This window comes from Aythya fuligula, chromosome 2, assembly GCF_009819795.1.
Source record: "Aythya fuligula isolate bAytFul2 chromosome 2, bAytFul2.pri, whole genome shotgun sequence".
Lineage (NCBI taxonomy): Eukaryota > Metazoa > Chordata > Aves > Anseriformes > Anatidae > Aythya > Aythya fuligula.
This window is the reverse complement of record NC_045560.1, coordinates 114295279-114320557: the sequence shown is the minus strand read 5'-3', so window position 1 is coordinate 114320557 and position 25279 is coordinate 114295279. Positions and strand designations below refer to the sequence as shown.

Sequence of the window (25279 nt, the reverse complement as noted above, 5' to 3'; positions counted from 1 at the left end):
CATCTCCATTCCCTTTCATATTATGATAAAGAACAGCAGGTGAATTATTGGAGGTACAAAGGTGATTTTAGACCCTCTATTATTCCCTGTTTCAAAAAGTATAAGAATGGCCATAGATGGTTAGATCAAAAATCCACTTAGTCCAACATCCTATCTCCAGCAGTGGTTATTAGGAGATGTTTAGGGAAGAGAATAAGGCAAGTGTATAGAATTCTTCCCCCTATGGCTTGCCCAGCCCATCATGATTTTCAACTCAAGGTCTTCCTAAGCTGGAGGTGGTCTCTGTGAGCATACTGACACTCAACAGATTTATTTCCCTTGCAAATATCCAGTGTCTCTTTGAACCTGTGTAAATCTCAAGTACCCTTCTCTGCTCTTCACAGAAGTTACTACCACCATGTTTCCACTGAAATGTCAGTACTGTGGCAAGGAAACAAGGAGCCGGAATTAAGAGGTGGGCAAGGGCCTTTCACATGACAGGAGTCAGATGATGTGCAAAGAACTCAGTGGGACTGAATTTGCTTCATTGCAAGAATATGTATTAGTCATCCTCTTCAGCTAACATTACTAACGTTAACATTTTCTTTCCTCCCTTTGATACATGTAGCTTTCCTGACATGGCTGGCTCTTGTGAATTCAACTATGGAACTTGCTGCACTCGAATCTGAGCCTGCAATTTCCATCAGTTCCAATGCGATGCCAATCAGTGTACTCCTCACTGCTGTTTTCGGTGTTGGCAGATTAGGTTAACAGTAACTTTTTGTGATCACTCACTCTACCAGTTTATGAAAAGGGTGGGAAAAAAAATGAACTTAAAAAAAAATAATAATAATAACTAAAACTACAAAACTAATTTGCCCTTTTCAGTGAGACTACAGTAAGTTAAGTTTTATAGGTTTGATGTACACATGCACATACACGGTGGAATCAGCTTTCATCAGGCTGTAAATATTATTTTGTTATTAAACAAACAAACAAAACAGCAACAGCAACAAAACCAGTAATTAAAAAGTTTCCCGTGGATAAATGTCTCTATTTTCTTGGTGCAGGCACAAAACAGGCAGATCATTTTATTCAATTATAACATTAAATAAGAGAACGGTGAACAACTGCCACTCCATGGCACCAACAGCTATCAGCAAAATAATACTTCCCTGTCAGTCACAGCACTGATAAGTGTTAGAGAAGGGCTCGTTTATAAATCTTGAGTGCTGCAAGCTTACTTTGCCTGCAGAGCTCTGCTCCTGCATACACACAAGGAGATGAAGCAGAATGGCTATTAGGAGGGTACTGCACATGTAAATAAGCAATTGAATAGCTCACTGGGTGCACAGTAGTCTTATTATCACTGTGCATCTAGTTCATACTTGTGCTTTGGCATTTCCACATCAAAAGACATGGCCCACACTGCATCTGGGGAGAAAAATTTCTAATTTTCTCTTTATTCTGGAGAAGCCTCTAGGGCACTGTTGTGGTGAAAGCTCTATCAAGCAGTTCTTGATATAGAAAACCTACAATTCTTCTAAAAGTTTTTAGTCTGTATATCTGACATACAAAATGTCATCTGGCATTGAAAATTGTGGCTTAGAGCTCCATCTCTGGACAAGCATTGCAGGAACAGGTTCTCAGCCAAACATTTGAGTGGTGCCAGATGTATTGACTTGCACTCATCCTAAACAGGATTACAGGCTAAGAAAGTTTACTGATACAAAACTAGGGACTGGTGGAGGCTGGGAGGCAGGGAGGCAAGCAGTATTTGGGATAGATCATCTCTTATTTTTGAGGGAAATTCCAACTACAGACAGAATACATCTGCAAAAAAGGAAGTTTGAGACAACAATGTGTTAAGAAATATATATATATATATATATATATATATTTTTTTTTTTTTTTTTTTTTTTTTTTTCCTTAAAGTGAAAAGAAAGTTGCCAAGCCTGGAAGAGGCTTGTGCTTTTCTAGCTAAAGTCAGTGGCGGCAGCAGCCATTTACCACATCAAAAACAATGTGGTATTGTGCCAGCAACAGACCAAAGAGTAACATGTAGGTTCAAGTTTGGTTCCTAAGCATCAACCCAAATGGGGCTGAAAGGAATTATGCTAAACTTGTCTGCCACTTGTATCTAGTGCACATGTGCAATGTCAGATTCTATTTTATCAGAATCTGCCAGAAGACAAAAGCAAAGACAAAAGATCAAGTTGGAGTCAGTAGAGGAAATTCTCCACAGACTGCTTGCCCCAAATACTGGTGTTTTCAATAAAGCCCTTAAAAATCAGTTCAGTTTGCCAGCTTTGGTGTGTGGAGTGGGTTCACACAGAGAGAGCAGTCTGCACTTCATTCTGGAAGGGTAAATCCCTTAACACAAGCTCAAGCAAAACCTGTGATTACTTGACAGCTCTGCACCCCCTCATCAAACCTCTGCCTTCTTTTCTATAAAGGCAACAAGACCAAACACCTAAAGCTTGTTATAGCCCACTCTGTGAGTAAAACCAGGAGAGAAAGAGGAGAGAAGCCTGGAGAGCAAACACAAATGGCTGCTTTGAGCTTCATACAGCCTTAGCAACATTTAATCCAAACTCTTACTTGAGGCCCCAAACCTTACAGTATAAATTTCTGGATCTGCATGCCTGCTTGCATTTCTAATAGAAATCTGAGCAGAAGTTTCCTCTTGAAATATGAATAAGTCATATGTCTCTTAACATTTTCCCTGTCATTGGAAGATAACAAGTAAAACTAAGTCTTACATATCCAGTGAAAAAGAAGAGAATTGGGAAGAGATGTCTGTGTGTGCCTGAATATAGGAAGACCAAGAGTATTGATGAAGTTCAACAAATGTGATTATATTTTAAGTTTTATTTTAGAACCATTCTAGAGAAGACTTACAATTTTTTTTTTTTCTTGATTTTTGTATTTTTACAGTCTCAGTGGCTATAAAGTAGCTATTTAGGTTAATGAAACCAAGCATAGTTCTAAGTTCAAAATGTCATTCTGACCCAATCAGACCTATATTTTGAGTCTCTCTATAATAAATTAAAGAGACAGAAAGAGTTAATAGCATAGCTCTTAGTAAAAATATTTCTACAAATAGTTTGGACTGACTGGACATATCACCATCAGGTTTGTACCTCTCAGGATATCAAAATATTAATCAAATTTTTTGATGCTTTTACACAGGAAAGTATAGTTTAAAGACTTGTATCGAGTAAGCTAAAGACATTTTATTGTTATTCACAAGTGTACAATGAAAGCGAGGACATAGAAAATGCTTCATTTCCTAACATTTTAATATTTTTTCTCATTTTTATTTGATAATATTGGTAAAATCAACTTTTTTTTTTTTTTTTTCCCAAAATACTTGTTTTTTGCTTTAGAATAATTCAGTCACATCCTTTCCAATCACATTAATATGTAGGCTTCTCTCCATTCACATTAATATATAGGCTTCCAGGAAAATTTTCTAACTCAGTAGACAGAGTAAAATAAATGCCTAATAAAATAAAATAAAATAAAATAAAATAAAATAAAATAAAATAATAGAATAAAATATAAAAAATATAAAATATAAAAATATAAAAAAATAAAATAGAATAAAATAAAATTCAGTATATGAATAATATTCATATACTGAAATTCAGTTTAAAAATAGGTAATTAATATGTAATTGACAAAAACTAGTGCAAAAGGATATGAAATAGGAAGTAGGAAATTACAAGCTTTGTAGTTCTAGCATCATCGACAAATAACTAAAATTTCCTTGATATGTTAGGAAAGTGAATGTTAGTGAATTGTTAGGGTTGCTTTTTTCTTATTAAACAACTTAAATGTAATTAATGTTTTTGCCAAGACAGAGTCTCAGTGAGTCAAGTGCAGGATCCTGTTATAGACAAACTGCAGTTCAGAAATTTAATAAAGAATTCCAGGGACTGGGAAGATGCTGTTACAAACCTGAGTAAATAAGCATGTTGGAGGGATATAGTTTACATGTCTCCTTTGAATTTGGTTTGCTTTTTATCCTGTCACTCCAAAATGTTTAGGGATGTCCCTGGCAGCATTTATGTTACTGTTTCCTGATTTGAGCATTCCTTGGGAAACTACAGTGAGTGGTCTCCTCACTGCCTAAGTGAAAGCAGTATTATGTCGGCTGAATATGAGCCAGCAGTGTGCTCAGGTGGCCAAGAAGGCCAACGGCATCCTGGCTTGTATTAGGAACAGCGTGACCAGCAGGGCTAGGGAGGTGATCGTCCCCCTGTACTCAGCTCTGGTGAGGCCGCACCTCGAGTACTGTGTTCAGTTTTGGGCCCCTCGCTACAAGAAGGACATGGAGGTGCTTGAGCGGGTGCAGAGAAGGGCTATGAAGTTGGTGAGGGGCCTGGAGAACAAGTCTTATGAGGAGCGGCTGAGGGAGCTGGGCTTGTTCAGCCTGGAGAAGAGGAGGCTCAGGGGCGACCTTATCGCTCTTTTTAGGTACCTCAAGGGAGGCTGTAGCGAGGTGGGGGTTGGCCTGTTCTCCCACGTGCCTGGTGACAGGACGAGGGGGAATGGGTTTAAGTTGAGCCAGGGGAGTTTTAGGCTAGATGTTAGGAAGAACTTCTTCACTGAAAGAGTTGTGAGGCATTGGAACAGGCTGCCCAGGGAAGTGGTGGAGTCACCATCCTTGGAAGTCTTCAAAAGACGTTTAGATGTAGAGCTTAGGGATATGGTTTAGTGGAGGGCTGTTAGCGTTAGGTTGGAGGTTGGACTCGATGACCTTGAGGTCTCTTCCAACCTAGAAAATTCTGTGATTCTGTGATTCTGGTCACACAGGACAACACTTAATACCAAACTTGTTGGCCTCTCTCCAACTCGAATGCAATCATTTTTGAATGATGCATCCATTATGCCTTCTGAATTTTATTTTTCACTATATCTGTTAAAAACAAGTTAAAAATATTCAGCATCTACAAAGTTAAAACACCAGCCCAATCAGCAAAATAATGCAAAAGGTGACAACAGTCACCAGTGCTATGGAAGCTCTACCTGAACACAAAAATATTGCCCCTGAGATAAGTGACACAACCACATCATCATTCTCACCAGCATGTTGATTACAATTATAAACATCAAGCAGAAGGAAGAAAACCAATGATAGCCTATCTTCATCAGTCTGAAAAATCTCTCTCATTTAGTGAATGTCAGAATTGCCTTGAGAGATGTACAAGCGTTATATGACAGTATACCTCAAGTATTTTTTCCTACTAGCATGGCGTAGATCCTAGCATTTTCCAATAACATAACTCAAGACAGTATAATCCTGAATCATATAACGTAACATTCATTGAAAAACATCATATTTGCAAACTACATCCATAAATCCACATCCATGATTTGAGGTCTATCATCAGTTGGATGATACCAGACAGAAGACCATGGACTTTCTGTGAGATGTTAATACTAAAGTGAGGTCTTTTCTGCCTTCATTAAAGTCACCACTTTTAAACCCTGACTGCATCATACTACTGATACAGATAGACATGTTGGCTTCCAATCTAACTAGCAATATTAAAACATGCTCCTTCATTTTCAGAAAATATTTTCAGCAGAGATATCAAAGTAAATATTTTCTTACAGTTCCTAAAGTATAGCTGAGCACTTGCTCACACATCATCTACAAATCAACTAGAATAACAGGTATCTGAAGACAAAAAAGAATGATTTTGCTAGATAGTGTCAGCACAATACCTCTGGTAAACCAAATTACTATGATACAATGAGCAAAAAATTCAAACGCTCAAAGGCTCCGATAAATAGCTCTGGTATATCCACTGCTATTCCTCACTAGATCTGCAGACTCAAAATTTTAACTGTCAAGCCACCTGAGTAAAGTTTTTCCTCCCCGTGGACTCTGCAATGCAATGGAGTACACTTAGGTGGGAAATGGAACAAGTATGAGAGAGTGTCTTGAACAAAAGTGTGAATGAAAGACAGCAAGCTTGAAAACTTTTATATGAAGACTATGATTTCAGTTTCTCCCTGAGAAGCTAATGCCAGCAGAAACACTCTTATGTGTTCTTGGATATAATATTATTTCAGTAACTTTCAAAACTTTTCTTCCTTTTAAAAACAGCCAGTTTGCCCTTGCTGAAATATCATCGTGACCTAGACTCAAAACCAGAATAAACAACAATGCCAGGAAGTAGAGCAAAAATACCATTCTTCCATGAGAATCCATGAATGGTTTTGCAGTTCTTTGCAGACTGGAGATATTTCTTATGAAAGAAACTAACTGGTCCCCATTTCTACTTCAACTAAAGGTTTCTGGTGTCACTGCAGGATTCATCTGTGGGGGAGTCCACCCAGGTATTTGTAGCACCTGCTTTTCCTGCACTTGACAGCATTGATGAGGAACTATTAACAATGAAAACGGAGTATTTGAGAAAGTTTTAATCACAGTGAATCAGTCTTGTTCTTACTACAATTCTTACTAAAATGTGTAAGTAGTTGTTAAAGCTCAATGCCTTAGAAAAGGAAATAACAAAGCCATACCCAACCGCAGTACCTACTCGGCCTCATTATAATATCAGAATGGGTAAGAATGAAGGACAGCATAAAATTGTGAGAAATGACCATTTGTTGAGCTGGCCCAACTGCCCTGTCTGTGGAAAGTGGCAGGCTGCTCCTGGTAAACAAAGCATTCTGACTGCTGTTTTCAAGCTAGCTAGGAGAGGAAAGGGGAACTTGGGTCAAAAGCACTCATGGAAATGCTTGGTGTTATTTTAAAGCACAAAGTAGAGGACAATGATACTGCAAAATCCTCTGTATAATTTGTTTTCTCTTTAAAATATTTTTGCGAACAAGATTGGCCCACAATACACTTTGCATCTTGAAGGGATCATTCTTGTATGGCTACTTCAATCTAACTGAAATGCACATTAGAAACAGAAACAGCACTGTTTTTATTAGTGTATGACAAACCTGTTCCAAAGCTTCCAGAGAAATTGGACAATATAGAGTGTTTGCAAAACCAATGAAAACAATGAGTTTCATTGCTTTCTCCTCCTTAAGTAAGATAAAAATGGCCATCAAAACAACAGGGTTCCTGGGAAGTTCTTTCAAATCCCAGATCATTGCTATACAATTCTATCATCACCTTCATAAAAAGATCTCCTTCCTTCCTAAATAATAATTATGTACCAATTCTGAAGGAATTGTGTCTTCCAGAAGCTTATCTAAAATCTTTAGAAGCAGAACATGGATCTGAAACGGGGTTTGAGAACAGAGTAAGCTTATTACTTCTGGGTGGAAGCTATTACCATTGGATTAAGCAGAAAAGTTGTGCATGCTGCAAAGTGGAACACATGGTATCAATCTTGATCATGAATAGAATGCTATTTACAATAACTATTACTGTCCAGGTGGGCTCTTATTTTTGTATTTAGTGCAAAAGCAAACAGTAATGTTGATACTCAACAGCTTGAAGTGCCTAGAGTGTCCTCTTACACAGAACAGATTTTTCCTTTGCTGCAGTAGTAAATAACTGCCATCAGAAGAAATAATACAACCAATGCAACAAAAATTATAATCTAAGGTAAAGTTGACAACAGTAAAAGTACTCTGATCAAATCTGTTACTTCCACTTCAAACACAAATTAGGACGGAAAAGCTTGTTGCTGATGTTATCCAGAATCACAGAATACCCAGAGCACCAGAGGTGCTCCAGGTTTGGCAGCTTCTGAGACTGTTTCATTTTGGAATCACAAGAAGACTTCAAGGCTAGATGCTGAATTGATTCAAAAATTGCAAATCAATCTGGGGAAAGCATAATTTTATTAGCCCTGGTTAAGTGAGTGCAAGTCTCCAACATACAGAAAAATATTGACACAAAATGACCAATCATACTGCATACACTAGTCCAGGTACTTAAAAAGGTTTCAGCTGTCTAAGCAAAGAAATAGTTGTCATCTTTGATTCTCCAACACATGAACAAAGACATTTTGGAGGACCCAAAGGGCAATCTTCATAAAAGAAAACACCTCTCTTTATTAGCCTGTGTCAACTACAGCAGCTTCAATAGAGAAGCATTTAGAAAGCATTCTAAGAATATTGTCTTCCTCTTCAGAAAAGTTTGTAATACTTCAAAGATATTCTTAGCATTCCTCTTTCTGCAAAGAGCTAAGTATAGTAGTTCAGTTCCTGTTTCCCCAAAATTAGATGAAGCCCTAGAACAGCACGATACAAAGACAGTGCTTGTCGCCTGCACAACAAATATGCTGTTGTAAACACATCAACAAAGCAAAGATGAGAAAAATCCATATAGATGGAGATGGAGCAATTATCAGTGATGCAGAAAATACTTAAATTTCAGTTGCTGCACAACTTGATTCAGATAAGAGGTTTGAACTTCCATCTCTTAACCCTAGCTAAAATGTCCTGTAATGCTTTTGGACTTTTGGTCCAAAAGCTTTCAAGCTGAGCTTGAGAAGCCTTTCACGATCAAAATTTAGTGAGAGCTGTTTTAATTTCAGTGTTATCTTCTTCTGTTGAAGAACACTTGGGACAGACATAATTTAACATATTTCTAACAAAGGGCAAGAAATACTTGATAATTGTACTGAAAATCATGGACGTGAAAGTCCTTATTATGTAGATTTTACAACCAGATTCTCAAACAGTCTGTTTTTGCAAAACGCATTTCTTTCTAACTTCAGCAATGAAATCTGCAGTGTCTGGAGTTTCCTACACTACAAATACCTGACAAACTCAATAATACAGCTGCTGCTGCTGCAGGAAATTAAGATGAAATACAGGGAGTAGAGACTTAACTTTTGTAGTGGAAGTAGAGTCATGCTAACAGTACTTTGCAGATAGAAGAAGGACTAGTACTACTAATGCAATCTCTGCATCATGTGGTAACCACAATATGAGCCGTTAAAAACAATCTTCAGTAGTTTACATAACAATGAAGAGCAGAATGGAATTACATTAGTGAATAACATGGCACTCTTGCATTTGGACCTGAATTTCCAAAACACAGTTTTGATCAGATCCCATTTGGTTTGCCGCTGGCTGAAAGCATTCACAAATCACAGATGCTTTCAGGACTGCTGCTGATGTTGTCATCAACCCACACAAATAGCAGTCTTACAAGGGCCAAACATCTCAGTTGCCTGATGTCTAACTTCAGTTCGACTACTCACATACACAAAACATATTTTGAAAAGAAACTCATAAGGCAATGGAAACCTGAAGCAAATAAACAGCTTAAAGTACGTAGGGATAGTAACTGTTCTTAATGATAATGAATTTATGGTGTTGATAGTATCCCACCATGAATAGATATTCTCTGAAATACAGGGAAAAAGAACCCCGGACTTTAAAAGTTGACTCATGCACAATTTTTTTTTCGTACATAAACAATGAAACACATAACTTACTACAGTACAAAAACAATTGTCTTATCTTCCTCTACTTTCCATGTTTCAGAAAACATTATGAACTATAACGAACAGAGAAAGACAAACACAAAATGACTTATCTATCTATACACAGACCATTAAAGGTCTATCTGGAATACACCAATAACTAATATATTATCAAGAATAAATGTGCAATGAGAAATTAAAATGCACTACATGTGAAAATACTGATCACTCAAATCTTGGGTTCACACTTACTCTCCTAACTCCTGTAAAATTCTAGGTGGATGATTCTGGTAAAAAAAACCAAGAGAAACCCTGAATTCCCATTGTATAAATTTCTACCTCAACTGTGATTTTCATATTATTCATACTAGTGTTTTACATTTTTATATTCTGCCAGTAAAATAAACCTTTGCATTGCTCAATAGGGGGCTAGTATGCCCCTCATGCTCCTTGTAGCCCCTTGCTGTCATGGTCTCACAAATGGCCTCTGGAGAAGGCTGAAAAATTCACTTTGCTATGGCTAGCAACATACAAAATTACAAGAACACTAGGGTCACAACAACAATTCCACTCTACATTAGAATTAGGGCCAACATCCAGACAACACATGGCATTTCATCTACCAGTAGAAACAGAATTTTCCCATGAAATCTTGTTTTCTCACCCCTTATACTTGGCCTTGCTGAAAATTAGCATTGTTATTTTGCCCAATTCTTCAGCTAATATAAAATACTTATTACAGCAAAGCCAGAAACACAACACTGAGAAAACATTTTTTAATTAACTGCTACAAAGCTGGCCAGAAGAACACCATACACATGGCTGAAATCTACCTTTGGATATATATGTTCTTAATCTCACTAGAGTCAATAGCAGCCAGTGTGCATTGCCTGGGAAATAACTTAGTCCATTAAATTAATGCAATTTACATACAACTACTGGCTTCAGAGTTTTATTTTGGGGAAGAAAAGGAAGATAAAGGAGATTGAAAATATCCAAAATATTGCCATGTTGCTATTACTTTTTTGAATTAAGGCAAATTCAACTCAAAAATATTTTTAAATCCTTGCAGATTTGTTTAATAAAAAAAAAATATATAAATAAAAATCAAAAGATCTGAGCTTATGTTTAAAGACAAATAAAATCCCAATAAATTTAAACTTTCTGTTTCAGTTGAAGATACTCTTCTTTCATTGAAGGCCACTTTTGCTACCTTCAATCCATTTATGGTCTCTTTGGTAATATGAGATATATACATACATTTTAAAAGGAATTAAAGAGACAAATAAGCCCCAGCAAATAAAATGCCTTGCAACCAAGAAAAACATATAATCACTATTGCCGTTTTCTTATTAAAATGTGATGGATAAATCTCTAATATGGAGAGACACATACATTGTATATAAAGATGCAATGTAGCCTGAAGTTTGTATGTAGTATAAATATGTGATTTCTGTTACTGATTTAATAAGAATACCAGCAGCAAGATTCCTGCTGGGGTAGAATAGAGTTTGTGATTTTAGCATATTTTTGGGTGTTAACAGACGGCCAGGTTCTGTGAGGTGCAACATACCACCTGGGAAGTGCTGAACATCTTACCTCCTTTTCCCTGAATTAATACCTGAATGAGAAAGAGACAAATTTTTATCCATGAATTCCAAATGGAGGAAGATCTCAGGTTGCAGGAAGGGGCTGTGCTTTATAAATATTTTTGTTTTTGTTTTTGTTTTTAATTGCTATTATAATTTTAATTTTTGCAACAGTGAGAAATGTTTCAAGGAAAGAGAGTAACGCACTAATTATAATATTTTTCTGATTGGTGTCATAATTCTCAAATTTGATCTGGTGATCCTGTATATGCATTAAATCACACCAATTTTATGCATGTAAAAGACACACAAGATGCATGATGTTAGTCAGTTCTAACCAGCAGACAGCCTGAATGCTAGGACACGGTGGCGTAGGGAGGAGGCAGTTCAGGCAGAGGGCAGTACCTGCAGGGAGCAGGAATGAAGTGAAGAGGCTGGGCTGGGGAGTAACCTGCTGCAGTAAGGAAGCAGAGTTCTCACAGCAGGAAAAGTCCAGTTGAGAAAAACTGGTAAAAGAGGCTACATCTGTAATTTTGAGGAGTTAAGGAACTCTGATTAAATAATTTATTTGTTTATTTTTACATACAGTAATCAGAGATGCCTCTACTTCTTAGTTTCTGGCAACTCTAGGAAATGAGTTCTCTTTAATCAAAGCACAGAGATTATATAGGAACTCCCTCAAGTTTGGAGGCCTGCCTCCTGATTCTGAACTGTCTCTACTACTTGGATCTGTCCTTGTGTGTAATACACTCACACTGTTACAAGTATTGGCAGCCTTTTCTTAGAAGAGAATGCAACACAGGTTATGGGTTTAGGTGCATGCTTTGAACCTTATTGCACTTTCTCACATGTAATTAGTCCTGTTTACAATTGGTGCTTAAAATTGTCCAAAAATACAGATAAGAAGTTCAAGTCCCTTTATGAAAATTCAGCTGTAATAAAACTTGGACCAACTTCCTAAAATCCCACATTTTGCAGAAGACAGAAAAAGTTGAGACAGTGTTTGACCAGCCAACCTTATACAATACAAAAATTAAGCACTAGGGGTGTGAAAAGAAAGAAAGGTAACAAAACATGACCTTGAGAGAAAAAAATCCAACATCTGGGTTAATTTAAGAAAATGACACACAAGGTAGAAAATTTGTGTAATTAAACACTTACAATTTTTAAAAATGTATAAATAGCTATATTAAAAGGTGTAACTAAAATAGCCTCATAGAGGTTGTGAGAATACACAATGAATTATCTGGCAAACGTATGTTATTTTACCACAGAAGAGGCTTTTATAATCAATATTTTAACTGGAAGGATAATGAAGAATAATTTCTGAGTGCTCTCTCTAATGAAAAACATTTGATAAATTTTCTCTTACCCCCATCCCCAGTTTGCTTGACAGTTGTGTGGATTCCCTGTCACCCATATGTCTACCACAGATTCAAGGGCCAGCTTGAATAATGGCATAAATCTTCTGTACATTTTGTGCTTTTTTTATAGTCTTCTATATAATAGATATACACTGACTACTGATTTTATCATCTACAGAGAAGACAGACATTCTCTTTGTTTATCAGTGCTTTTACTATTTGGTAAATGAGACAAAAAAAAAAAAAAAAGTTTTCTGAGATCACGCATATTAACCAACCTGGGGCTTATGTGTGACCCTTTCTAAGCTGCCCTGGGAGGGAGTAGAAGAAAACAAATGTCTCTTCACTACCCATTTCATGGACCCAGGTCACTGGAAAGGCAACACAGTATTTTTTCATCATATCAGTCCAGATGATCTCCCTTTTTACTCTACAGACACACAGAGAACCATACATATGCTGTTCCTTTAAGCAAACTGAGTGTGTTTATAAGGTTTTTGCAACAAGAAAGGTTTTAGATATGCGAAAAATGCCTATCCTTCAAAGTGAAAACAGGTCTTTTACTTCCCCAGTGATATATAATCATGAATCACTAACGGGCCTCATTAAAACAAAGACCCCATTTGTCTGCATATGTATATGCATGTATGTATTGCAGAAACACACACACACATACATACATTTTATACATGTAAAACATATGCATAAATAGATCTAAATTAGACAGTATTTGTATATATTAAATAATCATAAAGTTACTTTTTTACTTAAAAACTCAATAGGAAAAATATACATACTAACATTGTAAAAATACATAGGCTGAACATAAAAACTCTGTTAAAAATAATAAGTTTAGGAAAAGCTGACAGTAATAACAAACAGACAGTTCAAACCTTGTTGCAAATCATCTAGTTTAAAGCTGGGAGACTTGAGCATCTATTAAAGTGAAATACAGGACCGTATCAAAGACAGCTAAAGCATTAAAATAACCAGAAATCGAATAGCTAGAATACTCTCTGTTTACGTACTACAAGCAATAAAACAGACACACATTTCACATGCTGCATCATGTCACACACCACCTTAATTTAGCTACATTAAAATGAGTTTTCCTCAAATAAAAGCTTGTATCATGACTATACCTTTAAAATCTCATGTTCCCTCTGTTTGGGTTTTAATATGAAGAAAAAACACTGTTGAATCAGAGTTGTACATTTTCATGCTTAATATTGATAGTTCAGCACTTTTGCAGTTGACTTTGCAGCACACACAAATCACACTTTCCCGCTTATTTTTCAGCACACAGGAATTCTTAAGCACGCCGCACAGTGCATACACAATTTGTAAGTCACGCTCATCATCACTTGTTCAGCGTTATGCACCAAATGAGACATGCTCCAGGTGCCTAGGTGCGCGTCTCACGATGATGTTTTAAAATTTTATCACCTAGTTTCCAGGGAACTAAGGCTCTGAATCTGTATTTGAAATACCACCTAAACGGGTGAAACGTATTGGTATTCCACACACAGCCTCCTGCTGTCATTCCACTGTTGGCATGGGACAGTCTTCGGCAAGACTTAGAAAACCTCATTCAATATTCCTCTCTGGAGGATCTGACACTTACTGTGAATTCTGCTCTTCAACTTAAATACCAGTGTCTGTGGCAGGCCAATTCTATCATTGCAGATACAGCATCCCTCAGGCGAGGTCCAACCTTTCTCTCGCAGTGCACCCAGGGATTAGCTTGACTTCCCCTAAATTCTCTCCAGTGCACAGTACGAGCTAATCTTTCCTGTAGGAAGCAGGAGATGGGGTTGCCATGACAACAGAGCACATTCTAGCAGTGGGACCACTGAGATGAGCTGAAAAGACGACAGCGAAACATGCACTCAGCCTTCCTCCGGGGCTACAGGCTCCTTCCTCCAGGATTTAATTCCCCTGCAAGTTTACTGGCAGGCTAGGAGGTTGATTATCTATGTATTTTGCTACGGGGAGATTACTAGTTAAGAATATGGTTGAGAGATCGTAGTGTTATTTAATGAAACTGCCATCCCTGCTTACGTTAAATTGATGATTTTCTAAGCAGCGTGGCTGCTATTAAACACTACTCGTTCATACACATTAGTCCTACACTTAGTCTACGCTAACATCTCACTGTAATAAAGGAATAAAGTCTCAAGCCAAGTCCTGCACTTCAGCTTTGGTTTTCCAGTGCATTAGCCACAGCCTTTCTTTCCCGGTTTTACACTCGTAGACATGCATGCACACAAAGAGCACGGTACAACATCTGTGTTTGAGGCGCGGGGGGTTATGCTGAGGGGGGAGGGGATGCTGACAAAAGGAAATCACAGCAGCCACGTGGCTCATATAAACGAGAAAACAGCCACAATAAGCTTTGGGAGCCCTGCTCATCAGGCTAAAGAAAATCGAGTAATCCATACTGTAAATACCAGCTATTTGCTGCCCCAGAATAATGTGTGGATCCCATGCTTTAAGCATTTTTTCTCAATGAGAATAGTAGAAATCTTTTATAGTCACTTCAATTATTTATGCATTTTTAATTGTCCAATCAAATTTTTATGCAAAGGGTTTTTCTTTGTGCTTTCATTTTTCCTACAACACCACACAACATATTATTATGGTAAATTCCTGGAGGCTGGAGCATGACTGTGCCTTCTTGTGTTATTTCAGACACAAACACATCTCAGTGAGCTGTCACGTTAAAGAAGCATCAGCTGAGAATGTAAGGCCAGTCTTTAATCATGCTTTTATCCGTCCATTTGCACAGAACTGATTCCTTACTCCTTTGTGCCTTCTCTCTTGAGCATGCGACGTATGCATGTGTGTCTACACACACAACATAGCATCAGCAGATAGGACACACCAGCCCCTCAGCCCCAGAAATGTCTTGCTGTATCTGAGTACTAAAAGAGCTGTAGATGACTCAAATCTACACTATCTGAATCCATTTCTCTCTCTGAAATTTTAAAACCAAGGAGCCTCCACAATGTTTTCTCACACGTGAAAGAGAAAGAGCCCACAAGCTGCAAATGAGCCAGATCTCCTACTGAGGAGGGGAGGGGAGTGTGCAGACATATAACAGCTTTCCCTGTACAGCAAGTCATACAGGAGAGCTGGCAGGTTAGTCCCAACATAACTTGGTCTCAGCAGACCAGGTATGGCCAGGAATTAGGTTTTGGTTGGGGAGGGAAGGAGCCCTCTTGTTACAGGCACCTCACTGCCTGGGATGGTTAAGGAAGTTTGGGGGAATTCTTGGGGGGAATGGGGAGATAAGGATGGTCAGGCCAGGATCTTCTTGGGTAGATTTATAATCAAATTGCCATCCAGCTACTACCCTGGTTGCATTTACAGTGAGGAGTGAACAGACAAAACCCAACCAAATGAAAAGCATTATATTATTTTTCCGTGGCCAGAGAGAATTGCACTTCTTGAATTTTGAAAAATATCTGTTACACAACCCTTTCAGTTTTACCTTAATTTGGATCTTAGTGTGTATCGAGAATATACATGCCTGTGTACAAAATAGTATCACTCAGAATCTGCTGTCTCTGACTCATCACACAGCTTGCTGTGAAGATGAATTACACTACACAGTATAGCACCTGTATTTATTAACATCTAATTAGTGTGAGTTTTCTTGTCTTTATTCTTTTTTTTTTTTTTTTCACTTTCCACTCATGTTCTATGCAACTGGAGAAATTCCAAATCATGTAAATGGCATATGGTTTTGCTTTTGAAATCATCCAGCCAGAATTCCCAAATACTAAAGAATCTTTGGCTAAATGATTTTGAGCTCGAGAGACAATATTTTACACCTTCAATTCCACTGGGAAACGCTGATATTTGTAGGCATGCAAATTGGTTTTGAGGAAAAAGGGCACATAATCAAATGTTGAATGATGTTACAGATTTTTCCTGTCATACACTGTCTTCTCACAGTGTGAAAGAAACAGTTAGCAGCAAGATTAATGCAGTGAAAATAGCTAAACTACTATTATGGCTAATGAAAGTGAAGTTCTGGTTCTTTTTTTTTCACAAACTGTAACTGTAGAAACCAGTAAATATTGCCCTTAGAATGCAAACATGCATTTCTTAATGCTCAAGTAAAGAACTTACATTTAATAACACTGAGTCTTACTCTTCTGGAAATTCAGTCTTTTGACCAAACACAAAATATAAGTACTGTATTCCTTTAGCAATTGAGTAACAAACGGATTCCCCTGCCAGCACCCTAAACTCATAATATCCAGTTACTAAAATGGGTCCAAATTTATCCTGAACATCTTCTTCCCATTTCAGGCTGAAACTTCTTGGACTTTATTTCTGGTGGATACCCATATCATTCCCTCAGCAGGAACACACCGTCTCACACACACATGGAGAACCAGTGGCACTTTAACTCTGCAAAGTTCAGAGATCTGGAACATCCAAGAACTCACAGCTATCTCTATTGCATATGTACATGCACATATGCATACCCAGGGAAAGTCAACTGTTTTAATAAAACCAGATAGAACTTGCCAGAACAAGGAATGAGACAAAATTAAAGATGATGGCATGTATTTAAGCAATCTAGTCTGACTAGGGACCAATATGTATCTTACTGGAAGAAAAGAAACATGTTGGTAAGGCTCAAAAGTGTATAAGCCAGCTCTCGGTCCTTAGCAGAAATAAGCTGCTACCACTGCTCTACCTTTTTTGAAAGCAGTCTGCCCTTTAACGAGGGTGGAGTCTGAATTTTGCCCTCTGTCTACCCTCTCGTTTGGGAAGGGGATGAGAGGTGAATATGCAGCAAGCACATTTCCTCTCAACAAGACACCCACAATTTAAGGAAAAGATGTGGGAGCTCAGAAGATGCATCCTGTCCTTCATTTCTGCATGAATTCACAGCTTTGGCCACAAATGAGGAGTCTGAGGGTGTTATGTTGAAAATAAACAAGAAAAAAAAAAAGAAAGGAATATAAATCTATTATGTGAGTCCAATATGAAAAGTTGACACAAGAAAATTAAGGTTTCTGTTTTGATTTCCTTTCTATTTCTTTACTATGTTTAACTGAGAATTCACCATTAAATTCTCATTCTTATTTTATAGTTTCTGTACATATATCTATTCACAGAGTGCTTTGAAATCTGTGGGTAAAAGGGAATATGAATTGTCTTTTTCAAGAAGAAAGATATTTATTTAAAAAAAAAACTTTTTTTTTAAAGAACTATTAACTTGAAATTTAACAGTGCTAAATACTGGGCCTGAACAAAAGCACATGTAAGTCTTACTGGAACAGAGCTACAGAGCTACATTACCCAGTACTTTGCAGGATCAAACCCTTGATTTGGTGTTTTAAAGCCCTTAATTCCCTATCTGTTCCTTCCTCTCTTTAAAAATATCTTGGTAACTCAGATTCTGCGTTTGTCAGATGAATTCCTAATATGAAACACTGACTACATTTCAATCCTAATATAGTGATAAATCAAGAATGAGAAGTCTACACCAGTGCAAACTGTACCACCACCTTCTGAGAGCAAACATCAGTTTTAATATTTTAAACACAACACTAAAGGAGCAAAATGAATAATCTGAATACACCTAAATATATAAATTAAAAAGGTGGTGTTTTCTGTTTTAATTTGTTGTTATTGTTGTTGTTGCTTTTGCACTTCAAGAAGGTAACAAAACTATTCTTAAACACAATCTCATTCTTGGAAAGGTATCATATAATTTAGAATTTTCCTCTTGTAGTTCTATCCACCAGTTCATTTAAGCAATCAGGATCTATTTCCAGTAACACTTACACTGTTTTTATACATCTCTGGTTCCTCTCAATTCACTGACTTTACTCAAGGTTTACAAGTAGGAGTAAGTATTAACAGAATTAGGGTCAAGTTTGAATCAAGTGACATAGTAAGCGATGAAACATTTCAAGAGATGATATTTAAATATGCAAAAATCATTGTGATTTCTTTCAAATAGCCAAAGTAATTTACAAACAAAAACAAAAATAACCTGCAGTTAAAAAAAAAAAAAAAAAAAAAAAAAAAATAATATCATGTCTTCTTAAAACAATGTTTTGTGTTTTGGGAATGTAGGAATGTAGTACCAAATGTAGAAATACTTACTGAAAGGATAAGATACCCTATTGTGAGACTTGGGCAACATTTAACAACATTAAATAAAGTTATTTCTACATTGAAATTATAAATGGAAGAAAAGGTCAGAAGTTAAGATACAGTAAAATGTTCTTTCTTCTAGGACTGTAGGATTAATTCATCAGTCTGGTAGTGGCGGAGAGGCTTAGCAAAAATAAATATGCGCTTTCAAATGTCTGTCTTGTAAAAAATAATTTACCCAGTTTCTTAATCAGGCAATGGGGTTGGACTAGGCAATTTCCAGAGCTCCATTCCAAACTCAAAGATTCTGTGATTCTGTGAATTTCACAGGCTAGTTTAAGGCAATACAAACTCTGATGAGTGAAACCAAAAACAAAAGATTACACCATACTTATGCCTGATAGGCAGTCTTATTCAAAAAGAGGATAGAAATAAAGACTGGCTTTAAAATACAAGCTGTTATTTCCAGAAATGAGCCCTTGCCACTCTCCTAAAAGAGCATAAGAACATAAGTTTTTGACCCTGATACCAGGCAGTAGCTAGAGAATAGAGACAAGAGTGAGAACAGAGCAAGCATGCCTTTTACAGTCCTACCACGTTTAGGTCAGACACCTCCAAAACCCAATCTAATATACTTTGGCTACATTCTTAGCCTTGTGGACCTCTCCAGGAAGTGAGCTCTGTCTTTTGGACCAACTACAGCAGACTGACTTCTGTCCATGCTGCTCAGGGCTAGACTAGCTTCATCCACAGTGAATTATGTTGAAACCCTCTCATCTGCATGGTAAACTCAAATTAACCAAATGATCACAGAATCACAGAATTTCTAGGTTGGAAGAGACCTCAAGGTCATCGAGTCCAACCTCTGACCTAACGCTAGCAGTCCCCACTAAACCATATCCCTAAGCTCTACATCTAAACATCTTTTGAAGACTTCCAGGGATGGTGACTCCACCACTTCCCTGGGCAGCCTGTTCCAATGCCTCACAACCCTTTCAGTAAAGAAGTTCTTCCTAACATCTAACCTAAAACTCCCCTGGCTCAACTTAAGCCCATTCCCCCTCGTCCTGTCACCAGGCACATGGGAGAACAGACCAACCCCCACCTCGTTAGAGCCTCCCTTGAGGTACCCATAGAGAGCGATAAGGTCGCCCCTGAGCCTCCTTTTCTCCAGGCTGAACAAGCCCAGCTCCCTCAGCCGCTCCTCATAAGACTTGTTCTCCAGGCCCCTCACCAACTTCATAGCCCTTCTCTGCACCCGCTCAAGCACCTCCATGTCCTTCTTGTAGCGAGGGGCCCAAAACTGAACACAGTACTCGAGGTGCGGCCTCACCAGAGCTGAGTACAGGGGGACGATCACCTCCCTAGCCCTGCTGGTCACACTGTTTCTGATACAAGCCAGGATGCCGTTGGCCTTCTTGGCCACCTGAGCACACTGCTGGCTCATATTCAGCCGACTATCACCGTAATGAAACAACCCTCCATAGTGCTGGTTGTAAAAAGCACACTAATGACATTTTATTGTGGTGTCCAAATCCTCAGAGGGACTTAGCTGACTTGTTCCCAAAAGAAGCCTGAAGGTGAACTGCAAGGACATCACGTGTATCACCTACAGATCAGATCTGCATATAAAAAATGCAAAAAGACAATGAATAGCTTGAAGACTGGTCTTCAAGACTTCTGGTCTTCTTTCTCTGTTCTTTGACTCTGTATAAGCATTTGGCATCTACAACCTCTGTTTCTGATGCACAAAATAGTGACTTGTTTTATTTATTCTGGTCACGACCTCTGGTAATTTCGTCATACATTTTTTATTATGAAAGACAACAAATAAACAGTCCTTCTTAGTCTTCTCCTTGCCATTTGTGACTTTACAGACATCAGTCATGTCCTCTTAAGATATCTTTCTTTCTGGGTTAAAATGTCTTAGTGTGTAGTCCATTCTCTCATGCAGACAATTTCATTTGTTTGATCTCCCTTGTCACCCTTCCCTGTACCTTTTCTTCAATACCATTTTTTGAAAGGAGGTTGGAATGGCTCTGTAGGCACATAAATTTATACAGGGATGTGACAGGAGTATATGTTGGGTCAGAGGAAGTCTTTAGCCTAACGTTCTGTCTTTTATGGTGGTGAAAAATCAGATGCTACTGTTCACTGTTTTGTTGTCTACTTCTTTCTTGCTGGATCCCATTGTTCTTCATCTGTATTAAGGTTTTTAGTCTCTCCCTTCTATCCCCATTTTCATCAAGATTTGTATACAAAAATTTTATCTACTTTCTCCAACTGCAGTAGTTGATTTAACATCTAACTACAAATCCTGTTTAACCCATACCTTTAGTGCTATTGCTAACAATTCATACCAACATGTTTGTCAACCACTACTGAGCAATGAGCTGATATTTACAAAGATATTACTCCAAAATGGTAACAGCCAGCTGACAGCCAGTGTGAACTGTATATAAATTTAGAATCATATTTCTTCATTATTTTTACTTTACATTCACTACAGACAAATTTGTTATGCTATTTTATCACCTAGTACCATGAGATTCTTTTGTACTCCTTACAATCAGGATTCGGTTTTTAATCCTGAGTAATTTAGCCTTGTCAACAACAACTGTCACCTAGTTCTCCAGCCTCTTTCTAAACTAATTATGAATATTATGGACAATAAGAATCCTTCCACAAATCCAGTTAGACTCCACTGATGACCTCTTTCAACTGAGAAAAAATAAATATTTATTCGTATTCACCATTTTTGGTTTTTCTGTCACTGAGACACTACAGAGCCTTTAGGAGGGGCCTTGTTAAAAGCCTTCAGGAAACCCATGTGGATCACGTTTTCATCCCCATTGCTGAGGGATACCCTCCTGTACAACAGATTCACATCAAAGCAAGCAAGTTGAAATGGCCCAACACAGGCTTTGAAGAGACCTAACTACTAAACTGAGTGAATGTTTGGGCATTCTAGTGCCCAAACTTGTAGCCCTGACTCTTTGCTTTTCAGCAGATAGATGTACTTTACAACAGCCACAAGCTCAGTGGCTCTTTCACATAGTAATAGTTTGGGCTCTTAATGTGTTTGAGCTCTTGACTCTTTCTTTGTACATTGTATTTATACACTGCATTATTTTGTACTTCTGCATAGTAACCCTGTTCTTCAGGGTAGTTTCTGCCAACATGACCTGCATAGACCTCTGTTTTTTTCATGTGCAGTTCCCTGGATACCAGCTGTAACACTGAAAAAATCACATTTCCTATCTTCCCTCTCAATACAAGATACTTTGAAGGTCAGATCATTTGTATCTACCTAAACATAAGTGTGAACTTTAAATTCTACATTCCCAAACAGAAAAAAAATCAGGGCATGGATACTTAAAATATTTAAATTAAATGTCATCTAGGTAATATCACAAAAAGTCTCATTTAGCATAATGTAAATTTAGACAGGAAAACTTCTTCACATTCTGAAATAAGAGAGTCCATTTCCAAATCTGTTTTCCAAGTTCAGTGCTATTTTCTTTTATACACTGTTAAAATACACTCTCTGATATAATTTCTTTTCTGTATGTGTTACTTCAAATATTTACATTTAACTCTATTAAAGATGCTCATTGATTTCTGTTTAGCTTTATTCATGTGAATTTTGCTCTACAACCTGTCTTTTTGCATAATCTACCCAAACAGCTATCATCAGACTGGACTTCTCAGAAAGTAAACAAATAAATAAAATATCATGATGACCAGTGTATTTATTGCTTTCTTCTTTTAATGCTCATAACTTTGGTCAGAAAGGAATATCTCCACGTTAAACTGTATAAACTACCCACTCCAGCTTTATCAGCTAATTTTAAATATCCAAGTGTCTTTTAAAAAAAAAAAAAAAAAAAAAAAAAAAAAAAACAAACAAGTATTAGTTATTGAAAACAAAAATCAAGTAGTACAACTAGTTAAGAAAAAAAATTAATCTTAATTAGCTTTATAAAAGTAATTTCTGCTTCATTGTTGATATTTATGACATTATTAGAATACTGGTTAAATTTTAAGGATTACCACTAAACATGGTAGGACTTTCTTCTCCTGCTCCACTCATCAGTGCATATTTCTCCCATATTTCCTTTCCAGCAGCCAAAATAGCTGTACTGGAACATACATTCTAAATGAATAAATTTTTTTCCATTACTTCAAAAAAAAAATCCCACGGTATAATGCAATTGCAAGAGATATTATCAGTATGGTAGATGCTTTTTATAGTCCTTATGGCTTTATATGAAATTAATTTTAGAAGTTGCATCAAATTTTCTTCCTGGTACTCCAAGTCATGTCACTACGGTGCTTTGGATGACCGACCTACTATGCATTTCTATGTTTGAATGTGCTTAGGTCTGTTTTCAATATAACATGAAGTCTGCTTTTCCCTGATATAATATTGGATCTTTTAGGAAAAATTAGTGTCTTCTCCCATTTATCAATTTAATCTACAGTTCAGGATAAAGACACTGATGTTAAAAATAAGCTGAAAATAGGATGCAACAACACAGTGAGATGACTGAAAGTTCTGTAAACAAATAGCTTTGAAAGACCAAAAACTGCCAATTTCCCAGTTATGCCAGGCAAGAAGTTCTATTTAATGCTCCCTGAATAGCTTTATTAATTCAGAACTGGAGAAAAATATTTTAAGTAATTTCTATCTTAAAGATCATAGAAAATAACAATTTTTACATATACCACATTGGCTGATGATGTTTCCCCAAGAGCTGCCATTTATGACAGACACACAGAGGAATCAAGATGAGTGAAAAATAATAAAAGTGGTACCATGTTAATGGCCCAGCAAAGTTACAAAAATCATCTGTTATTTATCTCTAAAAATCTGTGGATGACTATTTGGTGTAAGACCAAGAGTAACAAAATTAAAAGAGAAGCAGTTTATGTTTTGTTGCATAACTACAAAAAGTGACAAGAAAGCTATGCCAAACAGTTCTGGCTTGATAAAACATCATAATCAAGGAACTTATAGTACAGGAAAAATGTTGAATACTCTTTTTTTTTTTTTCTGGTTCAGTAAATGTCATCATATTTGTAAGAAATGTACCCATAATATCACATGACTGCTTGAATGAAAATTGGGGAAGAGAATAAAATGGAGCTAAAGAACATGCAAGCTGTAAGACAGATGCTTTTCATACACCCGCTAACACAGTTAGATCTAAGATTCTTTAAGTACCAAGATCTGTATCAAAATATTTTCAGTTCTCCACTTTACTGCAGAGTGCATCACAGGAAGACTTGTATGAGATGCTGATGCAACAGCACGTTAAGAGGACATGGAGAAGATTATGAAGAAATGTTTACTTCTCCACCTGGTTTCCACCTGGTTCCAAAGCTCTGTTAAGTTTCACTGGTAGCTATATAAAGAGTAATTTTGGTGGCGTGGTAGGAGCAACAGCTAAAATCAGTTTCCAGAGTGGGAATCTCAGACAGGAATTATGAAACCATCCTTTAATTTTTTATTTTACATTCTCACTGGAAGAGACAGCAGTTGACTGATTCAATATCTCACCTGGCTTTAGACTCAAAGAATTAAATGAAGAAATTATTGAGGGGACACCAATCCTACAATAAATGGTTTATGTGTTACAGATAAGGAAAATAAATAAACAAAAGTTGAGACGTGAGAGCATTGCCTGGGCCATAGCAGCTGGACCTTGGCTGCTTATTACATCTGATACCTAATTCTCAGAAATAGACATAAAATTTGAGGAACCATTAACAGGGACAGAATGGATATGGCATGGCAAAACTGATCTAAGAATATACACTGTAAAGGAGAACAGTGGGAAAAAATTGATACACAAGATATTCTAATGCTCAAAGCATATGACATGTATACAGTGAGGTAGCAGAAAAAAAAAAATCATAAATATCATGTCAAGACAATGATTGATACATGTATATTCTTCCCTTTCCTGCTTTGAGAAAAACAAACATTCAAATAGTGAATTTGTGAAAGCCAGTTTCTAATAGGTTGCACAGTAGAGGGAAACAGCACTACCTGAATGAACTTCCATGGACTGTCCACCCTAAGACATCAAATAAAAAATATAAATGTAGTCCTTAACTCTCAGATCACATGAAAATTTTCCTTATTGCTTATTCCCTAAGACTAAATACAGTTGGTCTGCAGTACATTATGAGATTAAGCACTACATTTATAATGAGGAAAATTCCTATGACAAAGTCATTTAAAGTCTGTGAGAATTATTGCAATGATTTAGCATTTTTTTCATAGAGTGCATCTTGCAATATCCATGTTTTAAATGGTAATAATTTGCTCACCATGAAAAAAGGCAAAGATACACATTTAATCGTATTCTCTAGTCATGACTATATAAATATATTCTGCGTATGAGATTTCAGAATACCTTGATTAACTTTTGTTTAATGAAGACCTAGTCTGGTACTCACTGATGTCATGCAGGCTTGCATCAGGGTCAGGCTGCTTCAGATACAGAGGGACAGATGCTATGACAATGACTATAAAGGGTAGTTGGACTGAGATTTACAACCTGGGCTAAGACTGGACAAACAATAAAACAATTGCTCAAAGTCTAGCTAAGTAGTGACCAAAGAAACCATTTTGGAGTCCCATGGTGCAAAACTGATTTCAGTGAGATATGGATGGCCAGGACTAGGGGCTGGAATCCCAGACATGCACAGTGGTTTATGTGGGTCCTACATGATTTAATTTGTCTCCACTGGGTGACTTAAATGGCATTGTGACCTTCTAATTTAAGAAATGAAT

The 25279-nt window shown here is 37.1% G+C and overlaps 1 protein-coding gene across 5 annotated transcripts in view; it reads right to left on the bottom strand.

Moving 5' to 3' along the window:
• Positions 1-25279, bottom strand: part of NOL4 (nucleolar protein 4) — a 193456-nt gene that overhangs the window by 91346 nt on the left and 76831 nt on the right. Inside the window, exon 1 of one of the 5 annotated variants that reach the window (XM_032182975.1) lies at positions 13973-14016. The exons of the other annotated variants lie outside the window; for them this stretch is intronic. The gene's annotated coding sequence lies outside the window, so the exon portion shown is untranslated. Of the gene's footprint in view, positions 1-13972; positions 14017-25279 lie in introns of those variants that run through there. 5 annotated transcript variants of the gene reach the window in all.